The 23,683-nt window shown below is 33.4% G+C and overlaps 1 protein-coding gene across 2 annotated transcripts in view; it reads right to left on the bottom strand.

Annotated features, from left to right (window-relative positions):
- The window catches only part of LOC127850612 (uncharacterized), a 1,644,088-nt gene that overhangs the window by 1,174,270 nt on the left and 446,135 nt on the right, over positions 1-23,683 (bottom strand). For both annotated transcript variants that reach the window (XM_052383755.1, XM_052383760.1), the window contains exons 1-2: positions 11,463-11,642; positions 8,693-8,758 (exon numbers count right to left, since the gene is read on the bottom strand). The gene's annotated coding sequence lies outside the window, so the exon portion shown is untranslated. Of the gene's footprint in view, positions 1-8,692; positions 8,759-11,462 lie in introns of those variants that run through there.

Genomic DNA, 23,683 nt, shown 5'->3' with positions numbered 1-23,683 from the left:
TAGATAGATAGATAGATAGATAGATAGATAGATAGATAGATAGATAGATAGATAGATAGATAGATAGATAGATAGATAGATAGATAGATAGATAGATAGATAGATAGATAGATAGATAGATAGATAGATAGATAGATAGATAGATAGATAGATAGATAGATAGATAGATAGATAGATAGATAGATAGATAGATAGATAGATAGATAGATAGATAGATAGATAGATAGATAGATAGATAGATAGATAGATAGATAGATAGATAGATAGATAGATAGATAGATAGATAGATAGATAGATAGATAGATAGATAGATAGATAGATAGATAGATAGATAGATAGATAGATAGATAGATAGATAGATAGATAGATAGATAGATAGATAGATAGATAGATAGATAGATAGATAGATAGATAGATAGATAGATAGATAGATAGATAGATAGATAGATAGATAGATAGCTAGATAGATAGATAGATAGATAGATAGATAGATAGATAGATAGATAGATAGATAGATAGATAGATAGATAGATAGATAGATAGATAGATAGATAGATAGATAGATAGATAGATAGATAGATAGATAGATAGATAGATAGATAGATAGATAGATAGATAGATAGATAGATAGATAGATAGATAGATAGATAGATAGATAGATAGATAGATAGATAGATAGATAGATAGATAGATAGATAGATAGATAGATAGATAGATAGATAGATAGATAGATAGATAGATAGATAGATAGATAGATAGATAGATAGATAGATAGATATTCGCCATAACTATAAGGAATTAACATTAATGCCAATAAGGATAATGCTAATCTAGAGATAATAGGAATACTGCAAAAACCATTTTGATAAAAGGCAAACCACTACATAATCCATTAAAAAAAAAAAAAAAAAAAGCATCTAGTCACATTAAGGTCTCATTGGCCATCGTGCCATGATGTATAATATGACCTTATTTTCTCCCCTGAAGGGTCACAGGGGCAGGTCGATACATCTGCAGTCGAGAAGACGCTGGACGACCTGTAAATAAATCTCAAATACACACACACTAGATATTCGCCATTAACACGAACACATATTTGTCTTAAGTACTGCTTACATTATCAATCCCTTACATGTATAACAATTCCATTATTCAAAGTTAAAATCATGTACATAATTTATAGGTTTATTTAATGTAGATCTACCAACATGATGACAGAAATAAGTTTATAAGAAATTGACATGGTCACTTATAGTGTCTATCCGAAGTTAACAATATTGTAACAGAACTATTTGTAGCCATTGGGGTGACACAGAACACAGAAAATGACGCAAAGATAAAACATAATGTGATTCTTATTTTTTGTTAGCTTAGGTATTCTTTATAGCTTGAGTCATATTTATACGTGACTTATTATCAATGTATGCCTCTGCCAGTAAGTAAACTCGTGTCCGTCATAAATGCGAGTGATTGATGAATGCTTTAAAATGCATCTGGTCAAAATGCCGATTGTTTGAAGCTGATACATGAATGACAATTATGAATTTATTTAAACCACTTTTAATTTATAAACTAAACAATCAGCGAAATAAAAAGTCCTTATATTTTGACTTGGTAATCATTATTTACTTGAAATTTCTCTGTAATGGATTTTTTTCAACATGAATCGTATTTTTTGTTTTGAATTTAGCGCCTCCTTTCAGTCTCGTTTTCGATCAGCCAATCGCCAGCTCCGTTGCTGGTCACGTGACCACGCCTTCCTCCTTTGGCTCCGGCGGACCTCGTGAAAAACTGACATTTTGTTGTGCTTGTTTGCGCGCTGTTAACACTGAAAGTAAAGCTCAAAATGGCAAGTCCAAAACCCGAAATCGCTCATGATGGACCAACACAGGTAAATGCAAAGACTGGTATGAAATCGCCGCTTTTTCAACGAGAAATTTGAAACGAAACTTTCCGTTTTTTGTCTTGCAGCGTAATGGTGTGTTTTTGCAAATATGATGACCTAGAGGACAAATTACCGCTATAATATAACCATTATGTCATAGAATTTTCAATCGTTTGTCTTTTCAAATGATGTTCAAATATTGATTATCGTTATTATCATATCAATTGACGTAAAGCTTATCCGTATGTGAGGTGAAATCCAGTTTAAATTGCACATTGTGTGTGTAATAATGCTTTCAATATGGCTGCCTCATATGTAATAAGATGAATGAGATCAAAGCACATTACAATTGTCTGATACATAAAAGTTCAAAAGTCAGTTTTGTTTATTGACCAAGTTGTCAAATGAAGTTTGAACACTCTGAAGTATTAAGTATGTAATTAACTAAAATAAAAGAATTACACAATATTCAATACCATGCCCCTTCACTTTAGGATATGTTAAGCACAAGGCTTCTAACTATCCTTCTCTCCTATGGTTTTATCTATTCCTGCAGATTCAACCAACCCCATATCTCGGAAGTTATGGTGTATTTCTCGTTAAAACTAATGATTTATCTTTATTTAGAAAATTCTATTCAATAGCATTTAAAAAATAAAAGTGAGTTTAAGATTTACCTTGAACAGATGTAGGTAAAAATATTAAAATGTGCTTCACATGTTGTGGAAATGCAAATACACCGTTATTTCGAACACCGATAATCCGAAGTCATTGTTATTTCGAAGTATATAAAAGGTCACAATTTTGATTCTTGTTTGTTTAATGTAAAATTTCATTGTTAACCCGAACTTCGTTAAACCGAAGAAATCGTTAATTCCAAGTGATTCCGTTGGTCCCAACACTATAATTTGCACTTATTATCAATCTTTAATCCGAAGTTAAAACTGCAAAATACTGAGAGTAATTTTACACCTTTGTAGTGGCGCGTCAAAAGCTGATAATTACACCTTTGTTGTCTGCGCGAATGCCGGTGTTCAGAGAGACATCGCATATTATTAAAAAAAGGTTAATTCATTTCCGAAAATGTATTCATATGTATGTATGTCTAATAATTTGTGCTATTCGTTTTATTTTAAATGTTCTGTAATTAGAGAAAAATAAAGACAAGAAAAAGAATTGTTTTATTCCCCCGTTTGTTACGAGTGGAAATCTATTGCTATCTGACTAGATAAAGTTTTTAAGTAAGCGTGTAAGTAAGCGAACCATGGGAATTCCACAACGTTTTATTTTTAAGGAATCAAAGAAGTCTGTCAAATGTTTATTTCGAATAATCATTAATCCGAAGTTTTTTTAACGGTCCCGACGTCTTCGAAATAACGGTGTTGAAGTGTAATTGTATAAGTATTTACTTTTCTGCTATTCTACTTTACTTCTAAAAACCTTAATTATTTGTAGTTACTTAATTACTGTGTGACCTTGTTTATTGCATGGTTTGATTCATGTATATAAAAGTAAAACGATTTAATGACGTAAAAGGACTTGTTCATAGATTTTGGCATGTTTTGAACTTCTTTAAATTGGTAAATGTGAATAACGGATAAATAAATAAAGCTCCAACTTAAAACAAGAAAAAAAAAAGAAAAAAAGATCTCCAAACCGTGGCTTGAACCACTGGCCCTTTCAGTAAAAGACAATCACTTATACCACTTGGCCATCTGTGCTAGTACTGTATGTCCTCTATTTTATACTCTTTATAAGAAATCCAGTTAGTTGCACGAAGTTACTTCTTGGGTTATATTTTGTGGTTCAAACGCAAGACAGCGAACACTTTAAATATTGAGTTCATTAATGTTCTTATATATACAGATGACTGTAATAATATTCAATGAAGACATCCAATGTAGATGTTGAGTTCGATACAAGGAATACATGTAACACTTAACACTTATATAACAGAATAGTAGAGCAATATAACTCTTTCAAGAAGAATACATTAGACATGTTATAATAAATTGCAATATCAATGGCTGATACTAGTGGCCAATACATATTCACAATTTAACAATAAGAAATTATATTAATTAAGCAATCATTCAATACATACATAAAAATAACTTAGACAATTATACATTGTACAAAACATATAACACTTCAATTTACATCCTCATATTGACATGAACACCTATCTTACCAAATTGTGGATTCGGCTCACACATACATCTCTATGACAATCTCTCCCAGGTGTTGTAATATGAAATTAGAAAGTAGTAAAAGTTAGAATTAAGTGTAAATATATGCATCAAGTGATTGTTACAAAAGTAAGTAAGGGCAAGTTGCCATTTTCCCTCGGACTGAATTAATCTCGATCTCCAAATTGAAATATAGTCAGCATATGTAGAAATCAATGCATGGATAGTCCAATTACATGACGGATTTTTCCCATATCCAATTGACCCATCTGTCATTTCTTATATTTGTGTAAAATCTCTAACAAATTTTTTGGTTAGAATCAATTCTACTGCATATTTCATAAGACATTCAAACATTCTGATTTTTTCTGCGTAGCTGTATAATTTCCATTTTGACCTTTAATCATCATTAATAAAAATGCACGCAGCTAGACACAGATGAATACACTTCATTTAGTCCATTGGCTGATTGGAGAAAACCACTAGAACATTGGCAACATGACCGCGTCTTTCTAACACTGTTTTACTGCGTGTTCAGCATGAACATAAGCATTATCTCTTATGAAAAGGCATGATAGATAGAATAGTTTTACACTCAACTGTTCACATCAATACAGTTTGTGCATACACCTTCTTCTTACAAGCAACACGATATTTCATGAAATAAACGACAGGGCTTTCCTTTGACCCGAGCTCCCGGGTTTTGACGCTTGAAAATTACAGAAGACCCCTTTTTGACTCTTGAGAAAATTACGTCATGCGTCACATTTGACCCGGGGGAATATACCGACTTGCGTCAACGAGATCAAAAGTTGTTAAGACTAAGCGATAATTGGCTCGGGTCGGAGATATCTCATTTAGTACACGCTAATCGTTAACGCCCGTTTCCAATCATCGACGCACAAGTCCACCCAGTAGGCGGAGTTTGGTTAATTAAGAAATCTAGTATTGACCAATTAAAACACTGCGGGTTCGATGACGCGTGTATTAACTTTCCATTATTTATCATAGCGTTTGTTATCAGCTGTTTGCGGAAAAGACGTGTATTAAACCCACCTAGTTGCAATAATCCAACTCCCAGCTATTGACCCTCTGAGCTGTACGTATGTACTCATAAAAGCTCAGAGCATTTAAGAAGAACTATAAACCCACCAAAACAGAATGGACTCATCCGCGTCCGTTTTAATAATATTCAATATAAAATAATAACATCCATATCCACAGAACACCGTAAAGCATATTTTGAGATATTTCCAGAGTATGGCAGAATGTATTTCCAAAGCTGAATGCACCCATCACTGTTTTACTTCATGATTGCTCAGTTCAAAGACGCGCGAAAGTTATGCTGGCATATGTACTGTCTACAACGTCAAATTACATGCTTTGCATCAAAGTTGCTAAAAATAACTATAGAACCGATATAACTGACCTTGTGGCAAAGTGATTGATTACAAAATACATGTAGGCGTAATAATTGACCGTTTGAGAAGGCATAGAAAACGGCGTGTTTGTCGCACGTCTTCTGTGAAGATGGCACATGAAATAATTAAAGGGCGTCGGAATTTTTGATGGGATTAAATACGGAGGCACCTTTATCGGCGAGTAGAAATAATTTCCTTTTATAGTTTACCGATTTATATAGGCTATTGTGTTTAGGTACCACCCGTATGTTGTTTTTTTTTTGTGATAGCCAGCAGAATTGTTTTTTTTTCACATTTTGTATTTCATTCTTAATTTAATAGCCACGCGAAACGGTCAAACAAAGTTATTGGATAAAGTGTAATTGTGCAAAGTGTAATTGTGCTTGTGCATTCGGAAAATGTCGCAGAGAAACCTTTTCGAATTCGGAATCGGTAGTAACTCTGAAAGTGTGTGTAAGACGCCAACGACAAAGCGTACTTTAGCTCTAAATGACAGTGCTCCTAACACCCCCAAACGTGCGAAAGAAGAACATATGACATATTACTCTGCTGTATACATGAAGTTAATGTTGTATGAGAATACATGTTTTGTATTTATTAATCAATGAAATATTATGTTTAAATGCATAGTGTTGCAGTGACAGTAAAATGTAAGAAATAAATGTAAACATACATGTATCTTTTAATTTGTTGCTTTTTAGCCGGATTTTTTTCGAAAAAATCTCGGCTTATAGATTGATGTTGTCGGGCGGGCGGGCGGGCGGGCGGGGTGGCGGCGTGCTCGAAAATGTTAAAGTTCTTATTTCATGGTATAACTTTGGTATGCTTGGACCTAGAGTCTTCAAACTTGACATGAAGGTTGGCCAGGATTAACAGATGACCACTGGTCATTTCAAGGTCATTCATTTGAAGGTCAAGGTCACTGTGACCTTCAATATAAAAAATGTTAAAGTTGTTATAACTTTGGTATGCTTGGACCTAGAGTCTTGAAACTTGACATGAAGGTTGGCCATAACTAGTTAGTAACCACTGGTCATTTCAAGGTCATTCATTTGAAGGTCAAGGTCACTGTGACCTTGAATGTAAAAATGTTAAAGTTCTTATTTCATGGTATAACTTTGGTATGCTTGGACCTAGAGTCTTCAAACTTGACATGAAGGTTGGCCAGGATTAACAGATGACCACTGGTCATTTCAAGGTCATTCATTTGAAGGTGAAGGTCACTGTGACCTTCAATATAAAAATGTTAAAGTTGTTATAACTTTGGTATGCTTGGACCTAGAGTCTTGAAACTTGACATGAAGGTTGGCCAGAACTAGTAAGTAACCACTGGACATTTCAAGGTCATTCATTTGAAGGTCAAGGTCACTGTGACCTTGAATGTAAAAATGTTAAAGTTGTTATAACTTTGGTATGCTTGGACCTAGAGTCTTGAAACTTGACATGAAGGTTGGCCAGAACTAGTAAGTAACCACTGGACATTTCAAGGTCATTCATTTGAAGGTCAAGGTCACTGTGACCTTGAATGTAAAAATGTTAAAGTTCTTATTTCATGTTATAACTTTGGTATGCTTGTACCTAGAGTCTTCAAACTTGAAATAAAGATTGGCCAGTACTAGAAGATGACCACTGGTCATTTCAATGTCATTCATTTGAAGGTCAAGGTCACTGTGACCTTAAATGTTAAAATGTTAAAATTGTTATAACTTTGGTATGCTTGGACATAGAGTCTTCAAACTTGACATGAAGGTTTGCAAGCACACTTAGATGACCACTGGTACTTACATTTCATTTTGACCTTTGAACAATATTTCAGTAATTTAAGTATTGCATTGACAAAAACACGAAAGGTACTTTCCTGTCATTTAAATCAAAAATCCGGCTTCAATGCGGTCATCTCCGACCGCGGAACTCTTGTGATATATTATATCTCAGTAATTTGCTTAAATTGCAAAAAATCATTGACTCTCCTGCGTTATTATTAGGACTCTCAGAAGTTTGATTTTGACTCTTGAAAATATGGTCCCAAGAGTCCTTGACTCTTGAGATTTGAGGTCTAAGGAAAGCCCTGGTTGTTTTTTTTATTGTAAATATTATACTACATGTACATGTATGTACTTGTAATAAATGTATTTTTTTTTGAAAATCAGGAAGTAAAACAAAAATAAATTGATCGTTATCTCGTAAAACGCGGAGTTTCCCCCGCGTTGCCAACGCCGAGGGCCGCCGCGTCAGCTCATCAGTTTTGCCGATCGTTAACCACCGCGTCCAAAATCATGCAAACGCCGCGTCTCGCGGGACTTTCTTAATATCCCTCCAGGTCAATCCCCGCGAAGTATGGAGGGATATTGGGGAAAACGCGTGGAGTGTACTGTACATGTACCAATTGGTTTTTATTTCTGAAAATTTAGAAAAATGAGCTAATATAATAAAAAAAAGAGTTATTTTTAATTAGTGGGTGGGTTTAAATTAACTTGCACTCAAAAATTATAAGTCTGGGGTTGTTTTAATTATTGACACTTCAGCACACAGTACAGTAACATGAGAAAGGTATGATCTTGTTATTTTTGTCAATACCGGTAGTTAATTACGGAGCCGTTAATTACAATGATACTGCACTATTATCGAGCAGATGGTCGTTGAACGTTATAATAAAAATTATGATTGTTTTTATTAGTAATAAATCAGCAATTTATCGCTTTTATTCTATTTATAAAGGAAATATAGCGGATAGGTAAGGTGTCTACTGTAGAGCGAAAACTGTCAGAACCCCCCCCCCCCCCCCCTGAACCCTTAATCTTGCGTTATCTCGGCAGTCTTGTTACGCGTGATTTAACAATGTCGAAATCGTGAATTTATTAAACAGAAGACAACGGATCATTCAGCAAGATGACGGATCAACCTTGTAAAACTGAAATTACACAATACAATCAACTTACAAAATGCATGACAAAATAATCCGTAAAATAACAGCGTTACACAACTATTAAAAATGTAGTCTTAGGCCTTCAGCATTATACAAGTATTGCATAGATGTACATAAGATTTTACTGTCCATCACTATGGGCATTAAGAATTCAAAACGATAGAGGCAGTACTGAACGTTTAAGGAATGATGGGTTTAGTTGAGTTATTCAAATAATTACAACCAAATAACAGCATATCACATCAATGTTGCAATACAACATTTAACTTACACAACGTCAACGGCGAGACCAATTAGATTTGACTAGATATCGAGGTATGCATGGCGTTGTAGATGGCTGTAAAATGATACGAAACATTAGTAAATAAAAAAGGAACTTGATCTATCATGTATTACACATATGATGAGTAACATAAGATTCAAGCGGAGAGTTTACATTGAACAAATGATAATCGTAAGAGTACGAACGAACAAAAAATCTTATCAGGAAAATAGTAAGAAAATCGCTGAACAGTCTAATAAAAGTAGTTTGTATAATAATCAAAAACATAAAAATGTATCAAAATATGCTGTTTCTATTTGTTTACCTAGACAATGAAGCTTGCAAAGTTTTTTTTTTTAATTTAAGAAAAACGTGACCAAACGATTTCTTGTAAAAATTATAGCGTTGTAAAAATCGGTCAGGTTACATACAACTAATAATCAAGCTAAGGGACAACACAGTTACTCACCTGCGATTGAATATACTGAACTAAAACTCGGTATGATGATTTGATAAACAATGTGGCGTCTAGATTTTTCCCATATTTTTATGGCGGCTTACATGTATGTTTAATAAATATATAAATAAATATGGTTTTTAAACTGCTCACGTAACACATTTCAAACTCGCCGGAGACATATTAGGGAAACGTTTAATTATCTCACCAATTTCTTTACGATTGTTCAATAAATATGGCATCTGGGGTTAACAAGCTTTTAATAATTTGAACTATTCAATTAGAGTTTTGCCCATATAACCCAGTTTCGAATTTGGTCGATATATTTATTTCGACATTTGTCATCTGCGCAATAAATGTGACCCCTAAAGTGTTCACAAGGTTTCCCTTTAGCAATTTAAGAAAAACTGCCCACCTCCTGGCAGCCACGGTTTTCAACGAACCAGAACACATTTTGAAATCGGCCCTGATATCATTGTGAAGATTGTTATGAGATATTATCTCTTTCAAATTGAGCTATAAATGGAGCATCTAGAGCGGTCAGAAGGTTTCACTTTTCAATAAAAATTGCCCCGCCAACTTTTCAACGGACCTGAACAATTTTAGAACTCGGTCGGTATATAATTGGGACAAATGTTCTGACAAAAAATGTGGCATGCAAAGTGTTTACGAGGGGTTTCTTTCAGTTTACCAAATGACATAGTTTTTGTACTTACGCAATTAATTTTCTTACTCGTTCGCTGTATTACTAGCACACATGTTTGATCGATTATATGAAGATTGTGAAAAAGTGTTGCCTCTAGTGTGACATAAATGTAAATAATGGTGACGCACGGACGATTGAAAAAATATTATCACAAAAAGTCTTTACGTTGTGCTCAGGTAAGCTAAACACAAGTAACTAATAGACCAGTTGATTGGTATTGCTATTGTTAGCCATCATTCATGCTTACTGGTTGGAAAAAACACTGGTAAGAGTAACTTAAAATATTTGTATACAGGACAAGTGGTTTTAGTCAATAAATCGATAAGATGTCAAAAAAAAATCACTAAAACACCTTAATTTTAATGTATGATGTAAAAAGGTAATGCAACAATTGATGAGCACTTATCTAGGACAAACTATTTTGGATGTGTAGCAATGTCGTTGTAGATGTAGTTGTTTATTAAATGTTAACTTTTGGTTTACTTTTGGTTTCGTTTTTTAATTCTAAAAATGGTGCAGTGCCTTATAGATTTTTATATTGTTATTGCTGATGGCAAAGCGGGAAATACATTTAAGATGTCAAAATGATACAATTTATTTAACAAAGTAACGCTCAATTATGTGTCTAAAAAGTAAAGTCTTCGCATAGATTTAAAATAAAAGTAGCATTTTCAATTGTATAAAATACATAATTTACCAATGATGCGTTAGGTATCGAGTTGATTCTACACGTTATGACGTTATGACATCATTAAACACGTCACCAGTTATTAGCCCGGATTTCGGGCTGATAAAAAAAACTTGAAAAACAAACGCAACAATTGAGGAGAAGAAAATACATATCAATTTGAATGCCAAAAACAGAGTAGTATTTACATGATAAGTAATGATCGACATGATCAGTTATCAATCAGTCTGAATCCAAAATCTGAGTAGAATTTACATGATAAGTAATGATTGAAATGATAAGTAATGATTGACATGATAAGTAATGATTGACATGATAAGGAATGATTGACATGATGAGTTATGCTTGACATGCTCAGTAATTGTTGACATGATAAGTAATAATTGACATGATGAGTAATGATTGACATGATAAGTAATTATTGACATAGTGAGAAATACTTCACATGATAAGTAATTATTGACATGATACGTAATAAATGACATGATAAGTATTGATTGACATAATAAGTAATGATTGACACGACAAGTAATGATTGACATGATAAGTTATTTAACAGTGTGAATGCAAAAAAGCATATTGCATTATTGCAAATAAAATCAAAACAGTATGTGTATGTAGAAATTGTAGGCAAATCATAAGAAATGTATATAAGTATAAATATAAATCCCCATAACTGCCACAACATCCATTATTTCATTACCAATTATTTGATTATTTAATTAATTGTTGAGAAGTCTCAAATGTTATCACACTGTTCATATGTTCGAATGCAACACAACGAATGTAATTTACAATTATAGCTTTAACACGGTCGAATACTTCAAATGTAACTGCACATATTACAAATTATATTTTAGCAAAAGATCAAACAATCCTTAATAAACATGTTTTATAAAAACCAGAAGTAATACAAATAATAACTCACTTGTTCGTTCGAATTTATGTATTTTGACCATCCGTTGAAATCAAAAGTAAGTTGATATGAATTGTACGGAGATTTCCAATGACGCATTTGAAATCGAAAGTAAGTCGATATTGAATTTGCGGGGATTTCCATTGACACAGAATTGTTTGGGTTGTTTCGACTTATTCATCGATTCTTTATTTTTCGTGTAATTATTTACATTAAAAGGACAAGTAGTTCATGCTCTGTTAAATAACTTAACGTGGATGCATTAAAACCCATTTTCCAGAGCGATGCTAATATCACAATAATTCTTTTTTTCCAAAGAAAAATTAAAACAATGGATTTTTCACATTAAATAAAATAAATATAGATCTGACGATTATAGAATAATTTAAAAAGTAAAATTGAGCAGCGCCGTGGAAAAACTGAGTTTAATGCATTTGCGTAAAGTATCATCTTAGATGAACCGCACATTGTAATCAGGGACCACACTTGCACATTGTAATCAGGGACCACACTTGCACATTGTAATCAGGGACCACACTTGCACATTGTAATCAGGGACCACACTTGCACATTGTAATCAGGGACCACACTTGCACATTGTAATCAGGGACCACACTTGCACATTGTAATCAGGGACCACACTTGCACATTGTAATCAGGGACCACACTTGCACATTGTAATCAGGGACCACACTTGCACATTGTAATCAGGGACCACACTTGCACATTGTAATCAGGGACCACACTTGCACATTGTAATCAGGGACCACACTTGCACATTGTAATCAGGGACCACACTTGCACATTGTAATCAGGGACCACACTTGCACATTGTAATCAGGGACCACACTTGCACATTATAATCAGGGACCACACTTGCACATTGTAATCAGGGACCACACTTGCACATTGTAATCAGGGACCACACTTGCACATTGTAATCAGGGACCACACTTGCACATTGTAATCAGGGACCACACTTGCACATTGTAATCAGGGACCACACTTGCACATTGTAATCAGGGACCACACTTGCACATTGTAATCAGGGACCACACTTGCACATTGTAATCAGGGACCACACTTGCACATTGTAATCAGGGACCACACTTGCACATTGTAATCAGGGACCACACTTGCACATTGTAATCAGGGACCACACTTGCACATTGTAATCAGGGACCACACTTTCCGCATGAACTGGATTTTTGCAATGAAGAGACTTTTTTAAACGAAAAATTCCGTAAACGCGGAAAGTTACTTTCCTTATTAGACTGTGCGGACTGCACAGGCTAATCTTGGACGACACTTTACGCACATGAATTAAGCCCCGTTTCCCCTGAGCGCGGATCATTAATAAAGTATACTTTTTCCAAGCTCGGTTTCGTTGTTGAATAATAAGCAAGAAAATGAAACACACATATATACACTATATAATCCTTTCTTTATAATACTAATACATGCGAAAATCGTTCGAGATTTTAACACGCAATGTAATAGTAAATGGGTCCCGGATTTCGTCACTTGAAAAGCAATGTTTCGTTACAGATGTTGTTTAACTGGACACGCTTAAACCACATCTGAAAAAGTAAAACAAACAACATTTTAATAAATATTCATATGTTTGACTGAACTACGTTTTCATCCGCTAATGGCAAAATGACGCGATTAAATCTTAGCAACTCTTTTTTTCATTCTTGAAATGACGGGATTGTTCGGCGCGAAGGTTTTCTTTTTTGCTGTTTGACGACTATGGAACTGTATGTGAAACGGGGTTCTTACGTCAGCGAATAAACGACAGTCAGAATAAATAGAAATTAAGCGTATTTTTTTCCGACAAATTATACACCAATACAATACAAATGCTATTCAATTTTGTCGGCGTTATTGCAAGTTAGAAGTAAATTTCCCGACAGTTATAACACCGATTAAATGTAGAAAAATGCTATTCGATTCTTAAACACAATGATAAAACGTTTAGTACATCACATAGTGTCATATAGGGTTATTATACAGCACAAAGGACTGTTTTCGCAACTCATGGATACAAGTGCACATTTATTCTGTACCACACGTTTTCGAATACAAGTATTAACACGAACAATTGTATTTTGTAAATTATACCTACTATATGTACGGGTTCGGCTTATAAACAATTTAGGCGTTAACGTCGAACTCATCGGTGACGTTCGTTATCCAGCCGTAATACGTGAAATATTAATATTGTGAAAGTATTTATTGACTAACATCGCCACCACTTATTTGATCCACTCAGACTAAGATATGTTGCAGATAAATGTATACCTAACAGAGAAACTAAGACAATTGACAATTGTATTTCTTTAAGTATAAAAAATAGTCTTGAAATTGTTTCTTTACATTATTGTCGATGTAATCTGCAATGATTGTTTTGAAAACTGGCTTTACTGCATGTGAGTAAAGCGTCGTCCCATAGTAGCCTGTGCATTCCGCTTTTATGCAATTTGTCGTTTAAATAATAAAAAAATCACGAAAATCTCGTTGTTTGAGTAAGTGTCGTCACAGATTATATTGAAGGTACTTTACCCCAGACTAATCAGGGACGACACTTAAGGAACCTGCATTAAGCCCCGTTTTCCCAGAGCGCGGCTCTTATTTATATAAGTCGACTTTTCAAATACAAACTATTGTCTGTAGTCAGTCAACAAAAATGGTGTTTGTTCAAAGTTTTATAACTGCTACAAATTAACTTGACAATAGGCAGTTACATGTTTGATTTCATGATCAAACAATGTTTTATTGTAATTTGAAATGGTTGTGCAGCGTTAACGGTTTCTGTTTTTTTCTTGAAACAATGATAGTGCTATATCTTAAAGAGTTTTTAATGTTATTGCAGTTTTGAACAGTTTCCATGATCGTTTCTGAAATGCTATAGATTGAATATCTTCACATTGAGTTTAGTGTCAGCGACTTGTTAAAAAACATTGCACATGATTGCCATTGTCTGCTGCACAAAAGGACTGTTACATGTACACGTGAGTTATTTGTTTATGATCGTAAACTTAAAATTGAAGAAAATAAACAAAGCAAATTAAAGAATACCCCTTAATCCTTCATAAACCAACTCTTATTATTATGCAGTGATAATGTTTGCATGTATCAGTAGTACGAGGGAAAGCGATTATTATACAAAGACCAGATCACTTTAACTAACGAGAGCCACTTGTCTGTACCGATTTGACTCGCGAAACACTGCATGAATCTGAATTTTCGTTTGTATTTATTAGAATTCTGCTGACCGACTTTAACATGCGTAAAGCCTCTCTCCAAGTAATTTGGGTGTAACAAGTTGCCGCTATCGTCTGAATTAAAGTACAAATCATATATAATGCATATATACAAACTGACTCATAGAAAACGCAACATTTGAGCCTTTTCTCCTGCTGCTGCTACTGCTGCTACTGCTACTACTACTGAAACAAATACTACTTCTACTACTACTACTATTACTACTACTACTACTATTACTACTTTTACTACTACAAAAACAACTACTGCTACTACTACTTCTACTACTACTGCTGTTACTTCTACTTACTATAACGAAAGCTCACATGGTTTTATTGTTCAGGTAATCCATAGAATCACAGCTTCTAAAAAGGCATCTTCTATTATTGTTATAAATACTAGTACTTAATACTTAATCCTTTTTTGGATATGACAATCTCATCGAAACGCTGTCTATTTTATAAATTATTGCTTTTAAACGCGTTAATATTATTCTGGTTATTATCCTGTATATATATATATAATATGCTTGTATTATGATTACGGTTAAGATTTGTATGATAATACAATCTTGATGACCAAGACGATGAAGACAATGGTGATGATCATACTATGGTGCTGTTGGTGATGATATAATAACTATATGATTTGATACGGTGATGATGATATTATGATGATATAATGATGTTGTTGATGATGATATAATAGCTATATGGTTTGATATGGTGATGATGATACTATGGTGTTGTTGATAATGATATAATAGCTATATGGTTTGATTGGTGTTGTGCGGTGTTGCTGCTGTTTATGATGATGGTGATACTGTTTTATAGCTAATGATTGTAATGGTAAGGCGGATTAAGATAAGGATAAAACAGGAAAAAAAAGGATAATATTCCTCGTTTATGATATGATCACTTACAATTCGTATATAACGTTATACACGGTGTGCAAAGCCACAGTCTGGTTGACAGAAAAGAGCCATTGGTAAACTTATTAAACCCGATCAATACCCATTTGTTTTGAAATAACAATCTTAACAAAACGCTGTCTTGTTTATGAATTATTGCTTTCAAACGCGTTATTATTATTTTGGTAAGTATCATGGATATATATATTGCCATATATGCTTATACTGTTGATAATATGCTGATATTTTTTATTAAGGTTTAGATTTGTATGGCACTACAATCGTAATGACAAAAACGATGAAGACGATGGTGATGATGATACTATGTTGTTGTTGATGATGATATAATAGCTATATGTTTTGATATGTTGATGATGATACTATGGTGTTGTTGATGATGATATAATAGTTATATGGTTTGATATGGTGATGATGATATTATGATCTTGTTGATGATGATATAATAGCTATATGGTTTGATTTGGTTATAATGATACTATGGTATTGTTGATGATGATATAATAGCTATATGGTTGGGTATAGTGGTGAGGATACTATGGTATTGTAATGATTATATTATAGCTATATGGTTTGATATGGTGGAGATGTTACTATGGAATTGTTTAAGATGGTATAATAGCTATATTGTTTGATATGTTGATGATGATGATACAATGGTGTAGTTGATGATGATATAATAGCTATATGGTTTGATATGGTGATGATGATACCATGGTGTTGTTGATGATGATATAATAGCTATATGGTTTGATATGGTGATGGATGATACTTTGGTATTGTTGATGATGATATAATAGCTATATTGTTTGATATGGTGATGATGATACAATGGTGTTGTTGATGATGATATAATAGCTATATTGTTTGATATGGTGATGATGATACAATGGTGTTGTTGATGATGATATAATAGCTATATTGTTTGATATGGTGATTATGATACAATGGTGTTGTTGATGATGATATAATAGTTACATTGTTTGATATAGTGATGACAATACTGTGATGGTGTTGTGAGGATATAATATTTATATGGTTTGATATGGTCATTATGATATTATGGTTTTGTTGATGATGATATAATAGCTATATGGTTTTATATTGTGATGATGATACTTTGGATTTGTTGATGATGATATAATATTTATATGGTTTGATATGGTCATTATGATACTATGGTGTTGTTGATGATGATATAATAGCTATATGGTTTGATATCGTGATGATGATACAATGGTGTTGTTGATGATGATATAATAGCTATATGGTTTGATATGTTGATGATGATGATACTATGGTGTTGTTGATGATGATATAATAGCTATATGGTTTGATATGGTGATGATGATACAATGGTGTTGTTGATGATGATATAATAGCTATATGGTTTGATATGGTGATGATGATACTATGGTGTTGTTGATGATGATATAATAGCTATATGGTTTGATATGGTCATTATGATACTATGATTTTGTTGATGATGATATAATAGCTATAAGATTTGATATGGTTAGGATGATACTATGGTGTTGTTGATGATGATATATTGCTCTATGGTTTGATTGGTGTTTTTTGTTGTTGCTGCTGTTAATGATGGTGATGGTTATGTTATGTGGCTAATGATGGCAATTGTGAGGCAAGTAAGTATAAAAAAAACGCAGAACAATGAGGTAAAGTATAAACCACTTTTATGATATGCTCACTAACATTTCGTTTAGAGCATAATACATGGCGTTTAAAGCAGAAGTCAGGTTCACAGCAAAGTGCTGTAAATATAAAGTACAATCGGTTTCATAAGGAAACAAAACAATAAAATACTCACAAGATGGTATTGTACAGTTAATTATGTGCTTCAATTATCACTTATTTGCACTTGAGTACTTTAGACTATGAATAGGAACGCCGCTACAAATCTTCCGCATTAAGGAGAAGACTAACAGCTTCAACCTATTGTTTAGGCATGTCCTTAAATGGAAACATTTGAACAAAACCCAAAGAACGCCAATTATGAATGCGTAGCAGATACAGGTTAGACGCAATTACCAAAAATATATATATATATTACATGTCTAATTGATTTTACAGTATTAAGCTTTATCATTTTATTTAAATTAAATAATCTTTATACTAAATTATTTGGAGCCTTCAAATACATATTGAATCAATATTTGATAAAGGTATAAACATTTGTATGGTTTGATGAAATACTAAATTTAAACTGGCTTTAAGTCGGTTATTTGAATTAAAACAGATGTGTCCAATACACACTTTACTTATACATTATTCATGAAAGACCAACATTACCGCCCGGTAAATCTCAAAGTGTGATATGGAAAAATCAGGACCGGCCATATACAAAATATGTTTAAGTATCGTTATGATGTACTGCATGGTGTAATTGAAAGACGACGCAGTTAACTAAACGGAGTCATTGGCTCGCTAAAAAAGCATTACCGATAATGCCAGTTGCATGACCTATTAATACAAAGTGTAATACAGAGAAAGCTATGGTGTATGTTATTTAGACTGTGTATGTCTTTACCTAAAATTTCTACGAACACATAGCAAACTAACATGTAGAATAATAACTTACGAAAAAAGCTGTACAGTATTCAGGCAAAGATTAATTTAAGAAAATGTACAATACTCAATTATGAGCAGCTTGTAATGGATATTATAAAACCGCGCGAGTATCAAAACGTGAATGCGCTTCTCTCAATGAATGTATATATCGTAGGCATGTGAACATGGGTATCGGGCGATTTCTATATGAATGATAAATAAACAAAATAACAATCTCATAGAAGTGAAAATATATAATTAAATTCGCCGATCATGCAATGCTTTTAAAAGGCCCACGTCTTATAAATAATAATCAATTTCTTCATGAAAATTAATTGACAATATGCGTAGACGCACTCTATAAGGATAATATATTTGAAGTTTAATTGGTATCGTTTGTTAGACAAAAAATACAAAGAGTATTGTCAACAGCGAATAATGAAAATCTTCAAGTGTAAAACAAGATAAAAGTGGTGATTATGATGATAATGGTGATGATGATGATAATGGTGATGATGATGATGATGATGATGATGATGACGATGATATGATGATGATGATGATGATGATGATGATGATGATGATGATGATGATGATGGATGATGATGATGATGATGATGATGATGATGATGATGATGATGATGATGATGATGATTATGATGATGATGCTGATGATGATGACATGATGTGATGAATGCTGATGATATGGCTGCTGATGATGATGTCGATGCTGATGATGTCGCTGATGATGATGATGATGATGATGAGGATGATGATGATGATGATTGATGATGATGAATGTGATTGATGCGTGATGATGCTAGGTCGCTGAATGATTTAATGGCTTATGATGCTACTGATGATGCATTGATGATGATGCTTGCTGCTTAATGCTGATGATTGATGATGATGGATGTGCTGCGATTGCTTGATGATGAGATGATGATGATGATGATTGAATGATGATGATGTGTTGCATGATGATGCTGATGATGATGATGATGATGATGAATTGATGATGATGATGATGATGATGATGATGCTGATGATGATGATGATGTATGATGATGATGCTGATGATGCTGATGATGATTATGCTGATGATGATGATGATGATGATGATGATGATGATGATGATGATGATGATGATGATGATGATGATGATGATGATGATGATGATGATGATGATGATGATAACAATGACGATAACGATGATGCTAACGATGATGATAACGATGACGATAACGATGATGATAACGATGATGATAACGATGACGAGGAGGATGAGGAGAAGGAGGAATCCTGTAGTTTTTAAAAGGAAGCCTTCTTCATTTAACAGTAAGTGCCTACAATATAAAATGTCGGTTTCCATGAATCATCTTTAAAATGTATATTATAATGTATGCAGTTAACTTTTCATGCAGATGATTTTATAATCAGTGCAATTAGTTCAATTAAAAAATCATCTATATAGCAGAACAGTATGCTTCAGCATTACTGTTACATTATGTGTATAACGGTAAAGCATTTATTACATCTGTATTGCAAATGTTGAGAAAATTTGTCAACGTTATTACGCTCAATTCTTTGAATTTATTTGACTTCTATGATATAGACTTAATATGTGATGCATTCGTGCCATACATTTAACTGAACCACTGGTTTGCATCTCAAATTCAATATTACTATTGTGCTTTTGTTCGTACAAAATATATATGTGCTACAAAAATTGTAATATCATGTGCTATACAAATGTAGTTTGTAAGCGCTTATATATTTTTACAATAACCTAAGATCATCGGTTAATAACATACAAGCATCTGTAAAATTTATAACGAAAGATCATCGGTTCATAACGTAAGAGCATCAGTCAATATAACGTGTTATGATTGAATAATGGAGTAATAGCAATGGTCAATTAAGTATAAGATCATTAGTCAATAACGTATAATGATTGGTCAATAAGGTGATATCCTTAATTAATAACGTTTAATCAAAGGTTAATAGCGTTAGAGCATTGGTCAATAATGTAAGATCATTGTTTATTAATGATAGATAAATGGTCAATACTGTAAGATCATTGGTCAATAATGTAAGGTCATTGGTCAATATTGTAAGGTCATTTGGCAATAATGTAAGGTCATTGGTCAATAATGTAAGTTCGTTGGTCAATAATGTATGGTCAATGGTCAATAATGTAAGGTCATTGGTCAATAATGTAAGGTCATTGGTCAATAATGTAAGGTCATTGATCAATAATGTAAGGTCATTGGACCATAAGGTATGATCAATTATCAAAAACGCAATACAGTTACAGTGAGATTATTGATCAATAATGTTAGATCATTGGACCACAACGTAAGATAATCTTTCAATAAAGTAATACAGTTGCAGTAAGATAACGTAAGAGAATCGGTCAATCTCGTAATACAGTTTCAGTACGATGATTCATTAATAATGTAGTACAGTAGCAATAAGATCACTGATCAATCATTCTACGTGACTTCAGATTCCATAACTTGTTGAAACCGTTTCATATGCTTCTAACATCATTATTATACATAAAAGAACATATATGTCACGCATGTAATTGCTAGTCTTGGGCCTTCAATTAAATAATCATACAAAGCTTCGGAAGTTAACGTGCAGAGTATTGCGCTTACAGGCGCTTTTTCGGTATATTGCTAAATGGAAAACACGACTTTGTTCAAACTTTTGTCTTTTCATGTCTTACATAAAAAGAAGGGTCGTTCTCTTGTGTTGTTACAACTTGTGACACAACCCTTTTGTTGTTTCTTTTAAAAAAAGGAAGTATCGTCTGTTGTTTGTGAACCTTTTAGCGATACGTACATGTCTTCGATGGTATGAATATATATAAACAAATATATGGAATAACAGGGCCATAACATATGTGTAGTGAACTCCCATCTTAGAATGTGAAGTCAAATAGGCTTATCAGGGACGACACATTCAGTTTTATGGAATTTTTGTTTAAACGAAGTATCTTCTTAACAAAAGTCCAGTAAAGGCGAGAATCGTCGTCCCTGATAAGCATGGATACCTATGAGACGACACTTCACGCAGAGGCATTTAGCCCAATTTTGTGCCAAACAATGCTCATAATAATCAAATATCATCCCTGGTTATATTGTGATATCATAGTGAAACCAGATACAGGATTGGCCCCATTAGCAATTAGACAGACGCGTGTGAACATTTCGAAATGTCGTGGCAATCAATCGTTAGAATATTTGTATGAGACAAAGTGTGGCCTATATCAATACACCCACGTAACAACATGGCGTTGTTCCAACTTGAATGTACAGCGGTCACTTCGTGCATTAGTGACGGAAGTGTTAAATGCATACAACACAAACGCATATTACTAATCAGTAGTCGACACTAACGGGAAATGAGACTCGGACTCCTTGTTTTTGTGTCGGGGAAGTCCGTCGGACTCCTTCAAAATTATCTTTGAATTATAAAGAAAAACCTTATTTTCGCAAAATCAGAATGTCTGTACAAAAAGCATCTTACTAGGAAAAGTCATTGTAAACACCTACTATTCAAACTTTAAGTTGCATTTGTTTATTGAAACATTAAACTTGTAAAAAAATAATAATATTCACCCTCTACATACTGCAGAAGGAAGTTTTTAAAACCAAGTAATAACCGCACACTTCAACTAATGCTTGAAAATTGAACGAGTTCTTCTTAACAAGGAAGATTATAGACAGCTGGTATATTACTAGTGGGAAGTGTTCAATAAAAAAAAGTGATGGCAGAAGTTTATACAAAACCAGAAAAATATATCTAACACGTATGTACCGATCAATAGTCCTTATTAATTCTTATGAGCACAACTTGCTTACAGTGCTCCTTTTTGAATATAATTTGAAAATTGTTTATTATCGTTCCTACATTGTTTGTTATCAAAATGTACATTGTTTACACTAGAGATCATATTTACTTCAAACATTGACGAAACTTTGTAGAATATTGGTCTAAATGAGTATTGGGTAAATTACAAAACAGCGTTCGAAAACTAGGTTGAAATGTGAAATTAAATGAAAAGTTTATTAATATTCAAAAAGTTGCATGTTTACCCAATCCTTATAAAACTCGCTAAGAGCGCTTTTTAAATGGTATATTTAAAAACGACTCAGGTCTACTAAAAAATATGAGAGCCAGTGGACTAAGACGTTTTCCTTATGCTAGTGAAAGTTTGAACAATCTAGAAGTCATCTGTCAACTCATCATGAAACAATAAGAACAATGGTACTCATGACATTTCAATTGAATTAAAAATAAACTCTATCCACTCCAAAATACGACATAAGGTAAAAGTAGTTTGTGGAGGGAGTATTTAGAAGTCACTATTGTTGATCGTTCGGTTCGTCCGAAGTTTTAAAATGTTTAAATAATAACCCGGGGTGAAAATTGTCCACTCCCTGAGGGTTACTTGCTTTATATGTATGGAGCTTACACTTAAACAATAACTTCCCTGAAACTTTAAGGCTAAGAGGTTTGGTTTTTAGCATGTATCATTTTATTGTGGTCAACCCCTTGGGCATAAACTGGTGGTCACGCCAAATGATTAAAAATATTTTAAGACTTACAGATTAAAAAAAGTTTTTTCTCAAAACGTTAAGGCAGGATATATTTTGTTTACTTTTAAACATCGTATACTGGTCCTTAGCAACTTTGTTAAAATCATCCCTCTTGGGTTAAAATTTACCCAGCCCTATTGGTTACTTGTTTAATAATTTGTGTTAGTGAAAACTTTTAAAATCTTCTTTTCTGGATCAGCAGGACCCAGACGCTTGTAATTTTGCATGTATTTTGAAAAATAAGCCACTCATCATTCTGCTAAAACCCATCGACAAAGCAAAACAATTATGTATATTGGTTCATTGTCGCAGTGCTTGTGAGTAGTAATAAGGGAAACTCTCGAACTCTGAATAAACCCGATCTCGGTCCTTTTTTTACTACGATATTTTTCTTATGAAACTAACTTTCGCTAAACAGTCCCTTATCACTATAAAAATCATAACAATACCCGTAATTATTTACATAATGCACGTCTTTCGGTCCAAAGGCACGGTATATGGGAGTGACTATGAATCATTTGTGCGTAAATAACCCCATGTCACTATCAATCAATACTTGCAGGGGCTTCGTGGCAGTGTGTTGGCTGTATTATGTTATGTTAAATATTATGGGGAAAATGTATAAATCAATGGACTGATACACCAAATCCCCAAGAATGAAAGAAAATACAATTTTATAAACATTTTTTAAGCTTTCTGCGCAGATTAAGGTGCTCTGCTTGTTCCAATAAGCCCGGCGAGAGCCACCCTTGGGCTTGTTGAAACCATGACCTTGACCAAGCCCTCTTGATGACTTGCCAACAGCTGTAAGGCCTCGCCAAGATACACCATTCCTCACAAGCAAGCACATATAAATGCAT

The sequence above is a fragment of the Dreissena polymorpha genome, chromosome 11 (genome assembly GCF_020536995.1).
Source record: "Dreissena polymorpha isolate Duluth1 chromosome 11, UMN_Dpol_1.0, whole genome shotgun sequence".
In the NCBI taxonomy this organism is placed as follows: Eukaryota; Metazoa; Mollusca; class Bivalvia; order Myida; family Dreissenidae; genus Dreissena; species Dreissena polymorpha.
The sequence above is the reverse complement of the archived record's forward strand: the minus strand, read 5'-3'. Positions and strand labels throughout refer to the sequence as shown.